The sequence below is a fragment of the Crinia signifera genome, chromosome 12 (assembly GCF_055691185.1).
Source record: "Crinia signifera chromosome 12, ASM5569118v1, whole genome shotgun sequence".
Taxonomy (NCBI): domain Eukaryota; kingdom Metazoa; phylum Chordata; class Amphibia; order Anura; family Myobatrachidae; genus Crinia; species Crinia signifera.
In genome coordinates, this window is record NC_139228.1 from 12,872,040 (window position 1) to 12,891,702 (window position 19,663).

A 19,663-nucleotide genomic window follows, 5' to 3' on the forward strand; every position below is an offset into this window, starting at 1 on the left:
GGGACACTGTATATCATAATGTAAATTGGGGATAATATGTGACATATTGTGTACTGACAGCCCTGATATGTGACATCATGTAAAGTAAGGAACTACAGTACGATGGTTCATTAAAAAAAAAAAATAGGGCACTACTGTGGGGCATAATATTGACTAGGGCACTATTACGGTTCAGAAAATGAACTAGGGAACTATTATGGGGCAGAAAATGTATATTACTTATTGGTACAAGTGCCCATTCAATATGTTGCTATGGGGCCCACAAATGTTTGGTTATGCCCATGGCCTCATTGCAATATATTCCAGTGACCGGTCATCTATCCCTGATTCAGGAGCAGTGGTGGAAAGAATTGGCCCTAGTCTAGTACATCTTCAGCTCCTGCTTATATGGAGCGTGTGGATGGAGGAGGGGCGATGACATCATAGAGGTGTAGCTCGGCCAATTCACTGGACAGTTTCCTATAAAAACAAGAACTTCCTGATCACCATGAGGGAGTGAGACCAAGGGTCATATTTATAAATATGCGTTAATAAGGATGTACTTTTTTTGTAGGCATGGTATAGGCAAATAATGTTATCACCAGCGGTAACCCTCTCATGCCTGGCCCAGCATTTTGAGGCATAGAAAAACAGCCTCTGGCCCGGTACAACCTCAAGAAACCAGCGCAGATACACAAATCCCAAAAAAAAGTATAAAAAAAAGTGAAAGAATGTGCTGAACTGCACAAAAACGCTTCAGCTTTAACCTAAAAACCAGAATGACCTATTAATACAAAACCACAGGAAAAAAATGGGAGCACAGCTGTTAGGAATTGCTTAGGGAATCAGTACAGACTGCTGCAGCCTTTTACTCTGGCGGATCCAGAAAAACACAAATTAAAACAAAAGAATTTCCCTTTAACAAGCTGGAATTTGGCTTCTCTCCTCTCCCCTCCAAAGGGAAAACTGTACCCACATTTCTCTGTGGCCCCTTGACCGTCTAAGACCCCTTTAATGGGATTTGCCTTAAAACTGAGAGCTACTAAAACCCTCTCAGCTATCTTGTAGGACCACAGCGGTACTCGCAAATTAGAGTCATTTGAAAGTTGCTGTGCGCGGTATCACGAAGGTACTTCGGCACATGCGCTGTACAATCGCGGTGCATATATATAGATGACCGATAATCACTCAGTTGCATAAATGATTGCGTGAAATGAGGGGTGGTGACACCACGAGATGGGCACACCTGCTTAACGTGAACCTTATTCATTTGCTGCCCCATCTGTGACTTTTTAAAAGGGTTTTTCTGCCTTCTACCTCCCCAAGACTGGATCTTAAAAGCACTGAGATTTTTTCGAAAGTGGGTGTTTGATTTTGGGATCCTGTAGGGGTGAGGGGTGTGAGACTGTAATTTGGACATGTGGCTAGTGAATTATAGGCATGGCTACCATGTATCAGGAACAGGACGTAATGTGTTCTAGTGCATTTAATTTTAAAACACGGAAGTGATGGCAGTACTGTATACAGGGGCAAATTTAAGGGTCAGGCCGCACCATATGCCCCTCATTATGTCACTGCCCCCTTTATGTCGGGACCTGTCCCAATGCCTCCAGACTGCCAAGCCAACCCATGCCTCAGTGGTGGATTTTCCACTAGGCATGTGCCTAGGGGCCCCACTTTGGTGTTGGCTTATATTTTTATGGTACGAAATGTGTGTGTGGGGCTCCTGTCATTTCCCAATGGTTCTGTAACACGAGCCCAGTACGTATTTTTTTTATTATTTGGCTGTCTCATAAAGTTCTACCAGGTAATGTTTTTACCTGATGCCTTTAGTAACACATATACTGTTTCCGTGTGGCAGGATGTTGATCAGGTGTATCTGGGCGGGTGGAGCTTGGCTGATCATGGAGGACTAGGGTCAGATGGCAGTCTGGTGCAGTAGAGACGGAACACAAGCCGCTGGATAAATAGGATATATACCGGAATAAAAGCTGAATCTCACAGTAATTGAGCGGAGAGTGTCCGGGAGAAGTTGATGATTGACAGCATAAAAGGATGGAGATGGGTCCAGGAGAATCAGAGGGGGGAAAGTGATCCTCAGACTTAGGCAGAAATTAGGTCGTTAGGCTCTATCCCGCGTTCCATCGCCTGGTTATGTACGTCCGCTGGAGAGGAGACAGACCATAGGGGGGCAGAGGGAGAGCGCATTACCTCCACCCCGTGGGGGAAGCACAGGATTAATATCATTTATTTATACAATTTATGCAAATGCTGGCTGCAAATTACTGCGCAATAATTTATGATGTGGCGTGCCAGCTATACAGCAGTGTGAGAGGCTGTAGGAAAGGGCTGATGTACATACATGTAGACTGTAGCGGAGTGACATTCACAGCCAACAAACTATACTGCGGCATTCGGTGTAATGCAGGGTAATGGGCTGATTCAGGGCTACTGTGGGATTTATACAGAGACATCCGCTGCCCGCATCTCAGATCTGACGCACCAGTCATCCCATCGGACCCCCATAGGGCTCCAGTGTGTATATTTACCTTACCCCTGAACCCTCCTACCCTGCCACCTTAACTTAACCCCCCACACTGCAACCTAACTCTAACCTCACTGTGTAAGGCCTAACCCTCCCTCCTCGTAACCTAACTTTAACAAACTTCCCCCAGCACCGTAAGTCACTTGGATGCTAACCGCGTTCCTGATTAATATGTGTCGTCTACAAATATGAATTTGCTGTCATCAACAAAAGCAGAACAAATTTGACATTGTATGAAAAACTGATTGTACAGTGACAAAGCAATCGCAGGATAAAATACAAAGAACACAGTCACCCCACTAAAACATAAAGCTAATATTACATTGGGGCAGATGTATTAAGCCTTAAAAAGAGATAAACGCAAGGGTGATAACCGTCCAATCAGCCCCTAACTGACATGTTATAGCAGGGTTGCCGACTTTCCTTTTCTCCTCTCCGAGAGAAGCCCGGAGAGGAGAGTTACAGCAGCCGCTCAGGGGGCGGGGCTTAAGCGTGACATCACTAAGCCCCGCCCCCATGCGGGTAAACCAGCGAATTCAGGGATCTCCGTGGAGGGGGCGGGACACAATTGTGTCATTTTAGCTCCGCCCCCTTCTCTGAGACCCGAGGATTGCGGCATTTTAATGCCGCGATCCGGGGGACAGCGGGGGTCACCCCTAAATCCGGGAGGGTTTCCAACCCTTCCGGGGGGGCCGGGAGGGGGACCCGATTTTCGGGAGACTCCCGGAAATTCCGGGAGGGTCGGCAACCCTGTGTTATAGACAGTTTAAAAAAAATTCAGTTAGGAGCTGATAGGCTGGACCTTTATCAATCTATCACCCTCGCACTTATCTCTTTTTAAGGCTTAATACATCTGCCCCATTGTCACTGTTGCACATCCGTAGTACAGACAGGATATAACTGTGATGCAACCACCCTGTTTATTATAAAACCCATGCAAAGGATGACACAAATCGCAAAGGGTGTTTCTAAAGCCCGATACACACTAAACGAGTCCCCGCCAACGCCGGGGGTGGGAAAGGGAGTGACGGAGCGGGAAGCGACAAGGACAGATGAGGGAGGGTGTCGTTAACGAAGCGCAGGGGCGCGCATAGTTAATGATACTGAGTTTATACACTAGGGGTTATTATTCACAATATCAGTCAGAAAGACAAACTGTGGCCCTCCAGCAGTTGTGAAACTACACATCCCAGCATGCCTTAGCATTCCCTAATAGCAAAACTGTGGCAAGGCATGATGGGACTTGTAGTTTTACAACAGCTGGAGTGCCATACTTTGCTCCTGCCTGGCCTAGTACTGTATGTATGGGGAGTAACTCTAGAACCCTAGATTTCATAGAGCTAAATGAATGTTTGGCAACCGCACTCCGATCCAACGCACCTCGCTCGGTAGTCATGCAGTTACCTTACCGGGCAGTGATGCCGAAGGTGAAAACACCCACAATTTGCCTCCTCAGCCAATCACAAGGTGTTGATAGACGCTGTTAGCATTAGGAATATTCCTAGCCAGTCATAATGCTTCTTGTATTTTCCCAGCCTTAGTTCTTATTACATGTACTGTATGTACATTATTGAATTCCCTCTATTTCTCACAGTCTGTAAACCATTTGGCTACATTTATTTCTTATGGAAAGCAAATGACAATCTTCTTCTTCTCCTGGGTTTGTTAATGGAGGACTATTAGTCGAGCGATTCTGTACTCCGTATCTGTCAGAGAACAAATATGATTTAGTTTAGTGTAAAAAAAAAATAATCCATATAATAATGGCATTTACAGAAGGCAGCCGCAATGTTTAATAGAATCTTCCCTTTATCACCACTGTATTTTGTAAACCTGAACTCTGCCTCTTGCACGATGTAATCACTCCGAATGTGTCATTAAAAAACTCATTTACTCTGAAAGCATTTTAGCTCAATTTAATTATTACAAGTTTTCTTTCTTAATGGAATATATATATTTTTTTATTATTTTATTTTTTATTAACAAGTATGTGGAGTTTTCCTGGGTAATTTAACTGCTCTGTTGTTAACGCTTGATGCCAACCACTGGCAAGGTCAAAAGGTTGGCATGCGTTTTTTGAGCCGACATGTGCCAACAGGCAGTATTTCATGCCCTACTATCCACTAGGGTGTGGCGGGAGACTGGAATAGTATGCAGAGGGTAGCGAGGCACCGTGCCGGAAGCATGGTGAGCGCAGCGGTACACTTTGACGGTGACCATGGGACCAAAAACATGTGACGATATGAGTGTTTGGCACTTATGAGCGATATCGTTCATTGTATCTAGGACACAAATAGAGGGTAGCTTCCCAGCGCTGGTTGGGTCCAATAGGTGGTAGATGAACGGTATCCCTGGGTAAGTAACCTAAGGGACCACACTGACCTTGGTGTTGGTCCCTATGTGCAGAAAAAGGTATCTTTACAGGCTCAATTCAAAGGGGTCTTATACACTCCTATCCAAACACGGGGAGATTACAACTGACCTTGTTATAATTCCCTGTATGCACATCACGGTTTCTTTAAAAGCTTCAATTTTCTGTGACAAATACACACTCTGTTTCACATAGTACTGACCTGGTGGCAGTGCCCTATGTTCACATAGGGGTTTCTTTAGTGCGTCCCAGCCAGCACAATGAGTTTCCAGAACAGGACAACGTGTTTTCCAAACACCAGTGGTTTATTATGAATAAAAAATTCCAATACAGATAAAAAGTAATTTAAAAAATGAGGTGAGGGACAGAGAGCTCCAGATATAACCACCAAAAAAAATCCCTCTCATCCGGATTGAGCTGGAGAATAGTGGGACCGATGGAAAGGGTCTGATCCAGAAGCTGTCCGTGCCTCCCTTTATGCACACCAACGCGTTTCAAAATTAATCCTTCCTCAGGGTGTGATAATAGTGTCTCAATGTAGGGTTTTTATACCCAAACCTTGATACGGGGGTGGGAACAATCCTGCCCCGGTCTAGGGAGAGTACCAAAACCCGGGTTGTACCATAAGCATAAAAGTATAAACATCTCATTTAAAATACGATATAAACTCCATAAATCAATAAAACAATTCCAATAATTCATAATACAGTATTCCATAAAAAGATCCACAGAACATACATAGTAAATGTGCAAAATAAGCAAAGTCCATTCCGGGTTTCACCCCATAGAAGTTATTCCTTCCACGTGCATCCTGTCCCGCTTGATGCCGGAAGAAGTGTAATGCAGCGTAGAAAGTTCAGTTTCCGGAAATACGTCTGTGTCACTTCCGCCTTTTGGAACGCAAATACGGAAGTGCTTTTGACCCGCAAGCTGCGTATTGACAGGACGGCTCCCGGATGCCATTATTAAGATTGCAGTTGTACATACTGCAATCTTAATAATGGCATCCGGGAGCCGGAAGGCGGAAGTGACACAGACGTATTTCCGGAAACAGAACTTTCTACGCTGCATTACACTTCTTCCGGCATCAAGCGGGACAGGATGCACGTGGAAGGAATACCGTTCATCTACCACCTATTGGACCCAACCAGCGCTGGGAAGCTACCCTCTATTTTTGTCCTATGTATAAATGCTAAGGAGTGGTGCTCCTGGATAGCAATCCAGCTGCGGTTGAAAGTGCCGTTGGACTGAGAATCTATTTCTGTTTAAATCGTTCATTATATCGCCCAGTGTGTATGCTCTGCCTGACGGCCACTGCATGCTCCCGTGGGACGCTAATGTCCCCTCATTCATGTACAGACGTGGGAGCGGGTCGTTAACGAGGCCTATGCTGCGGAATGTACGCCCCCCAATGTGCTGCTTTGGCACATCCCCGCCAGTATTGCCAAGTGTGTATGCACTTGCCAATGTTGATGCCTCACCGGGTCCCCGATGACACAGATATTGGCGGCGGCAGCGGGGGGGATAGCTTTAGGCACATGTATGCAAAAATCAAGCAACAGGGTGACACCAGGCAAACGGTTAAATCCACAGTCCCCATTATCTACTGAACTGGTTCTCATAGTTAATGACATCATACACCCATCTCCCCATGTACAGTTACTATGCACACAGTCCCATTGTCTGGCAAGGCGTAGAAAGTTTAGCGGCCGATATTCAAGGCGTTCTCAGCAAAAATCTATACGTTTTAGAACAATTTTGCTAGCGGAGTGTATTGATTTTCCTCCTGTCACTGTCAGTGTGTACATGACAGGTCTACTCTGGCTGATGGAAGGCCGTACCGCTACCTTACTGCATAAAGACTCGGGCCTTGGCCTGCTTTCATATTGACCATAATCCGTTTTTATGTGAATTGACTTACTGGAAGCAAAATCTTCATTAAAATATAGTTTTTCCTAGATGGATTTATTGATTTTTGTGGTTTACATCGAAATAAGACAATTGTTTATTTAATGCATTATCCCTTCGGGTTTTTCTATTGTATAGTGATTCATTTTGGTGATTATACTGTATCGTACAGCTGGCTACAGTTCATTTGCCACACATGTAGATAGACTTGCTGGAAGGTGACGTAGGGAGGCATGGTTGCTGAATTAGGGGCAACAAATACGTGTGGCTGAGCATAGTGAGCTGGGGGAGCGGCAGGTGTGTGTGGTGGTGGGGGGGGGGGGGGGAGGTAGATATGGGGAGACTTCACCACTTTTCCAGGTAGCTGGATCAAGGTCATTCCTAAACACATATTAGGGTTATGAACTGCAACACAACATCCCTGCCCCCCCCCCCCCCCATATACCTTTGTGACTGACGCCTGGCAACAATCCTAATTTCAGTGGTAGAGTCCACATTTGTGGACCTTTAAAGTGGCTTACAGTGAACTTTTGTTTTTTTTCAGAAAGTGGGTGTGGTTTGTTTGAAACCACACGTTAGGCCCTCATTGCACATAAGCTTATACCTGATTAAACCGTCGCTGGACTATGATTTCACACAATGGTTTATGGGAAGCCCATGCAAAGATGACAGTAGCTGCGGCCATGCATGGTCAAAGTGGAAATGTTGGGAACTTCAGCCATTGACTAGTACAACCAACGATGGTTGATGACCATCCCTATGTTGACCCTTTGTAATGAGAGCAAATGCTGATGCCGATGACAGGAGCTGGTGGGATGTCAGCGTTCCTTGCTGCACGTGTAAGGGTGCGCTAAAGTTTCAGCACTCTCATGCAGATACAGGGGTTAAGCTGCAGAATGCAGTGAGAGCGGGTAGAGATTGCCCCTTTAAGGGGCGCTATGCTGATAGTCACACAAACACCCCATGTCTGAGTGCTGATATTGTACACACAGTCGCGGTGACGTTGTAGACACACTCTATGAAATGTGAGTGGGTGTTCCTGGATGCTGACTGGGAGGTAAGTTTCAACCAACCAGCATCTAACTGCCATGATCCCAGTTGTGTTTGAAAAATGGCAGTTGGGGGCTGGCTGATACTTTATCGCTTCACTTTATCTCTCGACATTCTTTAATACAACTCTCCTAGCATTTCCTAATAGAAACGGTGTGTTCTTAGAGATAATGTTTGCCACATTTGCACATCATGAGAGATGTTCAGCATTTTGGGGTTCTCCATCATATCAGGGTCCTCGGTGATAGGGAGTTAAATTACCTCTAACGAGAATTATCCTCTACATCATTAAATGCCATGATCAGGGCTGAGAGAGCATTTAAGAACTTCTCCTGGAGGAATCTGCGGCCTGTCTCATTTGATTTACGTAGGCTTTAAAATTAATTTAAAAGTAGGTGTCAGTAATTCAGTAACCCTTTTACTGCTTGGTAATAATAGGCCAGGCCTGCTGCGTCTATCTGGGTACGTGGGGCCGTGCAGTAAGTATGCTGCAGCCGTCGGGATCATCAGCCATGTTTTGCCTCGCATGAACCTTTGTCATTCTCTCCATTCTGTAACATTCTTTCCACATCACAGGAGCACAACGGGCTTTTAGTGCCCAGTGATGACACTGCGGCTCATGATGGACATGTGGTCCATGTATGGAATGTTGTATATTCAGTACAGCAACCTATATAAGGATTTCCTACGTAACCTTCTTAAAGGGAATGTCTCTTTTGGACTCCCATCGGAATATCCGGACACCCCCTTCTGCGGGAAGTGTGTGCGTGGGCGGACTGCCATTAGAGTGCTCTAGTAACTGGGATATGACCACACCAAATCTATATAAACAGCCCCCCCCCCCCCCCCTGGAAAAAGTACCTGATCCTCCACCGACACCTGGGGTCTGTCATGTCTGACCACATTAAAAATGTCCTCCTCCTCCAGAATCCATATTGACGGTCTCCTCTGAGGTGGTAGCCATTTTGGGAGGGTCATTTTGCAATGTAGGCAGGCACAACTGGTCCGCAGACAAATATCTGCAGGTCCAAGAGGTGGTGATATCCCCTGCATTCCCCCAGTGCCCACATGCTACCCAGCACCTCCAAGCCACCGTGGGATCTGTGGGCACTATTGCGAGGCCATCGCTGATACTATATACCTTCCCCTCCCATCAAATTGCCAATATATATATATATATATATATATATATATAAAATGTATAATTATACCATATTTTCAGCAGCCTGAGAGTAATACAAACCACAGTCTTGTGTCATCTCCAGGAAAAAGTGCCGTCTTTGCAGAAATGTAGAATAGAGATAAATGACAGGGCCGGAGCTCGCACTTAATGGCATCTACAAGTAGGAATCCGGCTCCTTTAAGCACAATCCCCCCCGGCGACTGTCTATACATCAGTTAGAGATGGAGAATTCCCGGCCAATTTTTTTTTTCCTCCCTTTCATGCATTTTACACTGTTGGACGGGACCCGCTCACAATTTTTGCTGAGCAGGTTTTGTGATCTAATAATTGGCTTCTCCCATCCCTTATATTATCCATTTAAAGTGACAGCACATTACTGATCCTGTAATATATGGCGTGCAGGCTGCAGCCAAATTCTGATGGCATGAGGCTGGAGAGAGGGAGAGCGGCCGCCGTTTCTTATGAGTGACCCGCTCTCTTTATTTAACAATCATTTTTAAGACGTCTTTAAACCTGTCAGTGGCGCGCTGAAGTGTAGCCGCATACAACGCAGGCCCACTGTTTTGTGTCATCACTGAGACCTCTAGGGGGCGTAATCCGGTATCGTGCGGTTAAAGTAACAAGATTGTATAAGGGCCGTGGTGGCAACAAGTGAGTGAAACATATGGCCTGATTCAGAGATGCTCGCTAAGCTTAATGAGCAGCTAAATGCCGCCGCCGCCTCCTAATTGGACGTTGCCATGTTACCCATCCCAAAAAGTATTTTTTTTTACGAAATAGTTTTAAGTGGACATTGAAAATCCTATACCATGGTCAATTTATCTATTGACTTGCGTTGTGGGATGGACTTTCACAGAAATATGGCAGTGAGCACTGAGAACCACCTGGATAACTATGCGTTTTATTATTTCAGGGCCTAGTTCAGCAACAAAACCTCTAAAATACCTCTACAGTGCGCACATTGTATAGAATGTCATAGTCAGAGACACTGAACCTGCTATAGGGCCGCTACAAGGGTCAATGGTGCATGTAATGTGGAAAGTGGGCATCTTGGTGCTCGGTAAAGCCATACGCAGGCATCTGTACCAGGGGAACATGACCTCGTGTCCACCTCAGAATCAGATTCACCAAGGTATATATGTGCTACGTGTGTGTGTTGTGTTATAGTTGACTCCCTTACGAAACAAACAGGGGTTTGTAGCCCTAGTTCTGCCTTCATTTGTGGACTTTGTATTTTAATTGCACCTCGTGAATGTCCTTCTCTGTCCTTATAACGCTGCCTGGCCTCTCTCTCTCTCTCTCTTTCTCTCTCCCTCACTGTAATATTTGGGACGGAGATAACTTGTGGATTAAAGCTAACGCCTGATAAAGATTCCCCTAATTGCTTGGCTTACCTCGGGTTTTATCATCAAAGCAAGGCGTTATTCCTTCCCCTGCCCTCCCCTCTCTCTTTATTATCTCTTAATTAATCACTCTGGCTTCCACACTTAGCAGATAATTAGTGTCTCCTGGGTACAAGGCTCATTTTTATAACCTCCCGCTCCAAGACACAGAAAGACAGGGCCCAGTAAGGTAGAAGCAAGAAAAAAAAATCTGAGGCTGGCGAACATTCTTCATGCTGATTATCACTGTTATCCTGGAGACAGAGAGCAGGCGGGATAGACGGGTAGAGCGCAAGTTACCGCATGACTTATCTCTGGCAGAAACTGACGTTGGGATCCATTACAATTTGTGTCAGTCCTTTGACTACTTTATGATGTATCTGCCGCGGTCCGAAGGCCGACACTCCGAAGCGCAGTCTTTCCTAGGCGAGCCATGGGGTTTGAGGATCAGTCGTCCGGCGCAGATCTCAATGAAGGACTCATCATCCCTTCTCGTCATCGGCTTAACGAGTGTTTCCACCATTCAGTCCATTTCACCTTGGAGGAAAGATGGTATGCCATCGACGAAGGGTTCTATACACCACCCCAGATTGTGTTAAAGATATATAATCCCCTGCTGTAGAAGTTATGTTGGAGCTTATTATGCGGCTCCCTGCAGTTTCCTCGTTCAGAGCGGTTGCAGATCTTACAGGAACGATCCTTTCTCAACCGTTGTTTAAAAATGTTGTAATTTTTTTGAAAGAAACCTAAAATCCGCTAATAAGATTGGCAGTGTAGCCAACCACTCGCTGGTGTCCAGAGCTGGGGGGAATAATGGCCAGGTGCGAGCACGCTCCCGGTAGTGCGCCCTGCTTTTATGTGAATGGGCCAACATGGGTGTACCTGTAGGTCATGTTAGGCATAAGCAATCATTGATGCTTTGCCACTGATGGTTGATGGTTTTACCCTGGCAAAGGAGGGGCACATTACCCTGTTATGTCATTAAGTTCCTTCCCCATATTTAATTGTCCTGCAACCCGCAGAGTCCCAACTTTGGCCCCTTCAATGCAGCTGCACTGATGGCCAACAATGGTGGAAAGAGTTACATAGTAGGTGAGGCTGAATAAAGACTTGCGTCCATCTAGTTCAACCTATTATAGTATAGTATAGTTGAGAGAGTTGATATTTTCCCTTTGAAAAGTTTGTTGCCATCGTAAACCACCAATGATATCATCAATTGAGGACACGGTTATTGGACTAGTCAATGGCCAACCCTAATCATCTGTCTACATTGCTTGCAGGAAGCAGTGCACATGGTCTCTCTCTCTCTCTCTTTCTTCTCTCTCTCTCCCTTTCTTCTCTCTCTCTCCTTCTCGAGTCCTTTTATTACAGGGTGGAAAAATTGTAAATATGTTACCAGGTAGGAGGGGACATAACTTGTTTCTCATTATGAAGCCCCACCCACCTCCTGCAGATTTGGAGCCGATTTGCTCCAGCAATGCTTTAATGGAATTAAATGCATATTTTCCAAGACCTCTGAAGTTTGTACCTCTTACAACTCTCGGGGCCTAATTCAGAGGGGAGGAGCTCATAGGCAAGCTGACAATAGTTTATGTATTCGGAAGGTTATGGGGGCAGATAGGTATGTCGCTGACCTCTCACACAGGATAGCATGTCCAGATGGAGAAACTGCGCCTGCCACCGTTGATGCAAGTTTCAATATTGCAGCTGATGGTGCGCCTAAAGACGTATTCGTGCCCCTGCCAATGGCCGTCTCTGTATGAAGGGCAGCTTCCTACAAAAGTCCATGCTGGAGCCGCATCTGCCCCCCTGGTGTGGATGGGACTTGGCATCACAAATGCTTCGTCCACTTTTCCCACCAGTTGGGAAGAGGCTCCAGGTTTCCAGAGCCCTCCCATTCCTGGCATTTTCCGCCGCTGTAATCCATTCGTCGTCTCTTTGCTTTTGTCTCAGCCGGTTAAATAAACGTCCGGCAGTGACTTGATCACAGATGCGGAACTCTGCGGCTCAAGATGGTGATTGCATGATTGTTTTCACACTTTAATGACCCTCTCCTTCTACTTCTATCAGCATAAATGGAATTGTCGCATCTGAGAATCTTCTCTCCGTCTCTCCCCTGGTCCATTACGAGAGCCCCGCTTCTCCACCCCATCATCTCATTTACATGTTAATAGGCCTCATATGCGCTTCTCTCCACTCCGCGGGAGAACTTGGTGTTAGACAGAGACCTCTTACGCTATAATGGCCTCCAACTGAGGCTTGAATTCTCTGATTGATTCGGAAAGCTTTTAAATGCGTATAAGTGGGTCTACACCAATGCCCTTTACCCATTGAACCATTGGAAAATGTGTGTGAGCACCGTAGAGGGGGGGACTCGTCTCCATGGAAACAGAACCACTTTTTTCATTCAACGACAACTCCAACAAATGCAATGAGGCCGTTTCCCGGTATGTTTCTTATTCTTTTTAATAGTATTTTCCGAATTTCACAACTCGGCCCTATTTCCCTCGCTAGGTTACTTTCCCATCTCTGCTACCAGCAGCCACCCTGCCCTCTGCCCGACTCCCCCTCCCAATCCTCATTCATTAATCCTCTCTCTCTCACTCTTTTTTTTTTTGCTTTTTTTCCACTGACTGGTAGATAAGAAATAAAATAACTTAAGGAAATGGAAGACATCGCTTTTCTTTTTCTGTTTTTTTTTTTTTATAAGGTCTGGTTTGAAGAGTAATGTCCTGTCATTGTTGCCTTGGAAACAGGCAGATTATATAAACCAAATGGAAATCAAAACAGGAGTGAAAGAGGCGATAAAGGCGCCATGTAGGGGGTAGGAGAGAAGGACGCAGTCAGCAAAAGCACAGAACTGATAGACGGAGAGAAACAGCTAAACTTTTATTTAAAAAAACAACCAAAAACCCAGAGTACACCATAGCGGCAATTGTGGGGGGAGGGGGTTGATTTTCCATTAACAGAGAACATCTAAAACATAATTTACAGGACACGGGTCATAATAATAATACACTAACAAAGGCGTTGCATGGTCATTAAAAAACAAAAACACAAAACAACACAAAGACTGGGGTTAATGCCTCCAGTTATGTTTTTGGATTGTAAGAGTAAACCAGAATGCTCAGGAAGTTCATGCTAATAAGGGAGAACATGCAAACCCCACACAGACAGAGCCTTGGTGGGATTTAAATCTAAGCAATGATGTAAGGAACACACTGCATAGCCTGCACCCATACATACCTGACACGAAGGACTAACAGTGGGTGCGGGAGCCTTTCTTCTTAGAGCTTGTATTAAGGACACAGGGACCAGTGTGTCTTACAGTGGACCGGCCACTTCTGTTCTATCATCACCGCTGCAAGATAAGAAGCACAAGAGCTTCAACTTCTTATTAGATGGGGCACTTCAGTTAATTAATGTAACCTTAATGCGTGCATTGCGTTACTTCTGTGACAGCCATTGTAATGGTTCTGTGTATATTCCCAGCAACGCTAGCTGTCCTAGGTTTTAATTAAACTGTCCCGGAATTTTTTTTTTCTCTTTTAAAAAACTGATGCCAATGGCTATCATCATTTTTGGGGGCTTTTTTATACAGGTTGAGTCCATCCTATATAATAAAAGGCTTAGGTTGCTCAATATTATTTGTCCCCCCCCCCCAAAATATCAATAGTTAATAGATACTTCCCGAGACTGCCCTAGGTCTGGTTATATAAATAGGAGTCGCCATAAACCGGGCCCCTGCTGGAATTTTCAATACTAAAAGAGTAAGAACCACGTCCACACCCAAAGCTGTCCTGGTTGGCTTCCCCCAGCGAGTGAGGTCTGGGAATTGGGCGATAGACGTCATATTAAAATGTTACAAATTCCACCCCATGAGTGAGGTCATAATTACATATGACCACACCACACTGAGCTGCACATTTAATAAGCCTGGTGATGTGATAAAGTGGTCGGTGACGACACAGCAGCCAATCTGCTCATAACTGTCAGAAAATGACAGTTAGGGGGCTAACTATCACCGACCACTTTATCGCTGCACTAAGCTTAATAAATATGCTCCTACATCTCTTTAGGATAATTCCAGGCATATCTAATCAAACTCACCACGTAAGGTGATGATATCCACCCCAGAAGATGCTTCATATTTTTTTATTTCATTCTGTGCACATAAGACTCTCCCTTTATCACCCCCTCCCCGGAAAACCACCAAGAAGGAAAGGAGACCGTACCGTACAGGATGTACCCTGCCATAATTCAGTATTGTCCTGATACGCAGCGTGACGTTCTAGAGCTTCAGGGATAGAACATGGTCTTCTCCCAATAATAGATCCAGCAGAGACATTGATTAAACCTCCTGTCAGACAGGTACTGGAGATAATCATATATACATGGGAAAGGTGGAAAAGAACAAAGATTAATATACATTTTGTCACACTATGCCTCGTGGTGGTGCACATGTCACAGCTAAGGGGGGAGGGTTCTGTAAGTCATTATTTAATGTCGGAGGTTTTTGAAAGCAAGTGGTCTAAACCATTTTCAGTATTTAAACCAAAACATGGCCTGCAATACTGTTGCTTCAGCTCACCAATTAGCCTCCTCCGTAGAAGTCGATTATAAGTGTGGCTGTTGGCTGGCAACGTGCTCACTTTGTGACTGCCATAGTACCACACCTGTCCAGATGTTCTTGTTTTGGAGACAGGCTACCCCAGTTATTTCGCCTGGCGCTCTCTTTGCAGTCTCAGTTATTCACTAACCCTAGCACAATATGTGCCGTACCAGACGGGAGCCATCCTTTCCCTTACTGCAGGTGTTAGCAGGGCTTCTGGGAGCTGAGTAACTGAGGAGAAGCGGAGGGGGTGCCACAAAGCTCCACTGGAGGAGCAGCGGTCACACTTGGATCCCACTGTGCCCCATTAGGGCTTGGAGGCAGGAGTCTCCATTGCCTCTGGGAGTTATGCCCCTGGATGTTTAAATATAGAGGGCGAGATTTATTGTGTTGACCGTTTTTCCGAAAATGCGATTTTTGCTGAAATCGCCCTGTATCGCCGTTTTTTTAAATCGCATTTTTTCCCAGAAATCGCATATTTAATGAGGTGTGTATTCCGGCATGAAAAGTGCGAGAAAGTGCGATGTAGGGCGATTTTCGGTATGAAAAGTGCGATTTTTTTTTTAGTCATGAAAAGGTGCGATTTTGTTAAAATGTGCGATTTTGTGATAAAAAATAAAATAAAATAAAAATTGGCGTGAGGTCCCCCCTCCTGTACATAACCAGCCCCGGGCTCATTGAGCCGGACCTGGTTCCAAAAATACGGGGGACAAAAAGCGTAGGGGTCCCCCGTATTTCTGAAACCAGCCCCGGACTCTTGGACCGGTCCTGGTTCAAAAAATACGGGGGACCCCAGATTTTTTGTACCCCGTATATTTGGAACCAGGACCGGTCCAAGAGTCCGGGGCTGGTTTCAGAAATACGGGGGACCCCTACGCTTTTTGTCCCCTGTATTTTTGGAACCAGGTCCGGCTCAATGAGCCCGGGGCTGGTTATGTACAGGAGGGGGGACCTCACGCCAATTTTTTTTTTTACTTTTACACATATTTTACCAAAGAACCATACACAGATCACAATGATCTGTGCATGGCTCTGACAAAATCGCCATGTTTCTGACAAAATCGCCAGTCAGGTACAGGTCTATTTTTTTTGGAACTTTAGACCATTTTTTTTTTTGCGATTTGCAAATTTGCATCTCATAAAAAATGCGAATTGTATATATTTCAATGGGGAAAACATCTGGATGCGAATTCCGGAGTTAAAAAAAAAATCGCACTTTTCAGAAAGTGCGATTTCACGGCAAAAAGTGCGATTTATGCCGCAAATCGCCACCCATTAAGTAGTGGATTTGGGAAAAAAAAATTAAAAAACGGCCGTTTTTGCGATATAAATCGCCAAAAACCCAACATCGATCTCTAATAAATGTCACCCAGAGTATAGATCAGAGTTTCCAAAATCAAAATGGTTTAGGGTGATCGGTGCCCATAAATGCCCATCGGGCCCTAGGTGGGCGCATAGCATGTCTAAAGCATAATCCAGCTATGCAAAACATATCTGTCGACATTACATATGGGATACGGTCGACAGTACAAATGTCGACATGCAAAAGGTCAACATGGCTTTAGGTTGACCCGGTCATTAGTTCGACACAAGCGTTAGGTCGACATGAAGGTCAACAGTCAAAAGGTCGACAGATTTTTTAAATTTTTATTGAGCCGACATGTGCCGACAGGCAGTATTTCATGTCCTACCATCCACTAGGGGGTGTAGGGAGAATATAGTAGTGCACCAAGTGCCGGAAGCATGGTGAGCGGACGTGGTGCACCGATACAGTGTCCATCTCGACCTAATGCCATGTCGACATTTTGACTGTGTTGACCGTTGGCCTAAAGATCCACACCCAATACAAATCTGTCCCCGTTACTTATGGACTGAATTCAGCACTGGGTGGGAGCTTAGTCAAAGCTTGGAGAGAGACAAAAAGTACCAACCAATCGGCCACCAATTAGAAAAAATGACAGTTAGGAGCTGACATGAAGGTAAATGCAAGACTCCTGTGTCATTGCAGGGGAGTGTGCGCAGTCGTCGATGTATGCCCCCAATGACTGTTCCATATCTTATTGCTTAGTTCTTCACACATGTTCAATGTATCTCTGCAATGTTCCCTACCTCTCCCCCACTACGATAACAAAAAAAATCGTTCACCTTGTTTAGCCCATAGAGACTGGATATTTAGGCCGTGTGGGTGTCTGTGCTTGCCTTTGCCATGTCAGCCGCGTTCTACCTGTATAATTTATAGTACAGGCATTTTCTATTTAAAGGTGCTGTCGGTGATGTTCTACTGACTGTGGACCACCATCTGCACACTTTGCCCCCACGGGAATCCCCTCATAAAACAGACCTCGCTCTATCAAACTGCGGCTTCTTTACCGGAGATGAAAGTTTTCTTTGAATCGCCTACAAAAAAAAAATGTGAGAACCACTTGGATAAATCTCCGCAGTGTGAAGAAAAATGAACAGGATGTGCAGGGGCATTTTTTTTTTGTCTAATCCCCCCCCCTTTTTTTTTTCTCTTTCCATTTTTATTATTTTCTCTCAATTTTTAAGGCAGGAACTGGTCTTTGATCTCCAAGCTAGCCATGAAATATTTGTGGGGAAGGGAATTGAAAAGTGAAGGGATTGTGAACAGATTTTCTAAGATGTGTCGGCTGCCGAGGATCAGAGGGAAAGTGGACACAGGGAATATCTAGAACACCAGAGGGTGACGGGCCAAGGAGGGTCCGGAATCGCTATCTAGTGAGCAGTGATTTTGGAACATGTGTAGGATTCAGGCGTTACATGCATGATCAGTTCACCAGCAATAAATAACACGTCACCTATCATTGCCCCACTGACGGGGTGCTGGCATGTACAACCTGTATTGCTGGATGTGTGTTACGTTCTCTTCTCTGTGTAATGCCAGAAATAAGGCTAGTACAGATAGAGCCAGCCTCTGCCAGCTCACTATGGCGCCGTTTCTGGCAGACTGCGAGTGTCTCCCTTGCACTTCCCACTCAGCTGGGCAGAAGGGAGCGGGGACAGGGTGCTTCCCTGCCCTTCTCCGATTCAGGGAGCAAGCAGTGAGTGGGGAGACAGCGGGCAGGGAGTGGGGAGACTGGTAGGAACAGGGCTCCAGGGCTTCCTGGAGAATGGGGTGCGAGCAGAGCCGGCCTTAGGCATAGGCAAACTAGGCAATTGCCTAGGGCATTTGGAATGCCTAGGGGCATCAGCAGCTTTTGCTGATTAAAATGATATGCAGCATGCCTATATTCTGTGTGTGAGTGAGGCTGTATCTGCATCTGAAATAGTGTATTCATGGAAATCACTGTAACATAGCATTCCGTATGCAGGTACAGCCACAGTTGCACACAGAATATATTCATGCCACATATAATTTTAATCATCGGAAGCTCCTTGTGTGTGCTGGTCATAACAATGCAAATAAGATGAATTTTCATCAAAAAAGGCACCCAACGTTAGCAGAACTGGCCAGGAGCTGCATGGCCTATTGAGGCAAGATGTATGAGGAAACCTCTGTATCCAAGCAGAGGCAGAGGTCACAGTGTTCGCGGCTGTGTGAGTGCTGTCTGCGGGTGGGTTGGTTGTGCAATAGTGTTCGGCATATGTGTAAGAGGCATTATGTGTGTCATGTATAAATGCATTAATAGTGTTCGGCATATGTGTAAGGGGCATTATGTGTGTCATGTGTATAAGGGCATTAATAATGTGCAACATATGTGTAACAGGCATTATGTGTGTCATGTGTATAAGGGCATTAATAATGTGCAACATATGTGTAAGGGGCATTATGTGTGTCATTATGTGTATGAAGGGCATTAATAAAGGTTGGCATAATGTGTAAGGGGCATTATGGTTACAAGGACATTAATAATGTGTGTCATGTGTAAGGGGCATTACTGTGTGGTATTATCAGGGGTGCCGAGAGAAAGGGGTAGGGGGTACAAATTACCCAGGCCAGAGTCTGATGGGAGAGCCCAGTGGGGGCCCCGGGCCCCCTACCCTTAAGTGACAGCAGCAGCTGCAGCTCTTCTCCTCTGCCCAGCACACACTGCTTTGTGCTGGGTTGCAGTGTGGCCATGGAGGTGCTTAAAATACAATATTTTCTCAGGATTTTTTTCTAAGGGTATAATGTGAATAATGTGAGGAGTAATGTACATAAAGTAACGTGGTACTACTGTGTGATGTAACGTGAATAAGGGACACCATCGCATGATATAATGTGAATAAAGTTACACTACTGTGTGGCATAATTTTGGGCTGCGCACCAAATGTGTGATCTGTTTCTATTTAAATATTGCGGGTAGGAGCACCAAAATGATGACTGCTATGATGAGGGTTTATGGTGCTGGGAAAGGGGAGCAGGGTCAGAGGCGGAACTAGTGGCGGTGCTAGGGGGCACCAGCCAAAATCTTGCCTAGCGCATCATTTAGGCTAGGGCCAGCTCTGGGTGCGAGCGCGTCCCCTACCTGGCACACGGTGGTAGACGGCTATGGCAATGACTTTGCTGGGAGCCACTTTAATGAGAACGGCTCCATCTGTAGGTCTTAACACAACCACCAAAAGCAGACATTTTGTAAGCAATATACAGGTTGAGTATCCCTTAACTTTAATGTTCGGGACCATGAGCATTTTG

The 19,663-nt window shown here is 45.3% G+C and overlaps 1 protein-coding gene and 1 long non-coding RNA gene across 5 annotated transcripts in view; one reads left to right on the forward strand and one right to left on the reverse strand.

Moving 5' to 3' along the window:
* The window catches only part of KIRREL1 (kirre like nephrin family adhesion molecule 1), a 253,533-nt gene that overhangs the window by 119,392 nt on the left and 114,478 nt on the right, over nucleotides 1-19,663 (forward strand). The gene's annotated exons all lie outside the window — the stretch shown is intronic.
* The window catches only part of LOC146050525 (uncharacterized), a 237,015-nt gene that overhangs the window by 25,320 nt on the left and 192,032 nt on the right, over nucleotides 1-19,663 (reverse strand). The window contains exon 6 of one of the 3 annotated variants that reach the window (XR_014466325.1): nucleotides 16,101-17,427. The exons of the other annotated variants lie outside the window; for them this stretch is intronic. This is a non-coding gene — a long non-coding RNA (uncharacterized LOC146050525). Of the gene's footprint in view, nucleotides 1-16,100; nucleotides 17,428-19,663 lie in introns of those variants that run through there. 3 annotated transcript variants of the gene reach the window in all.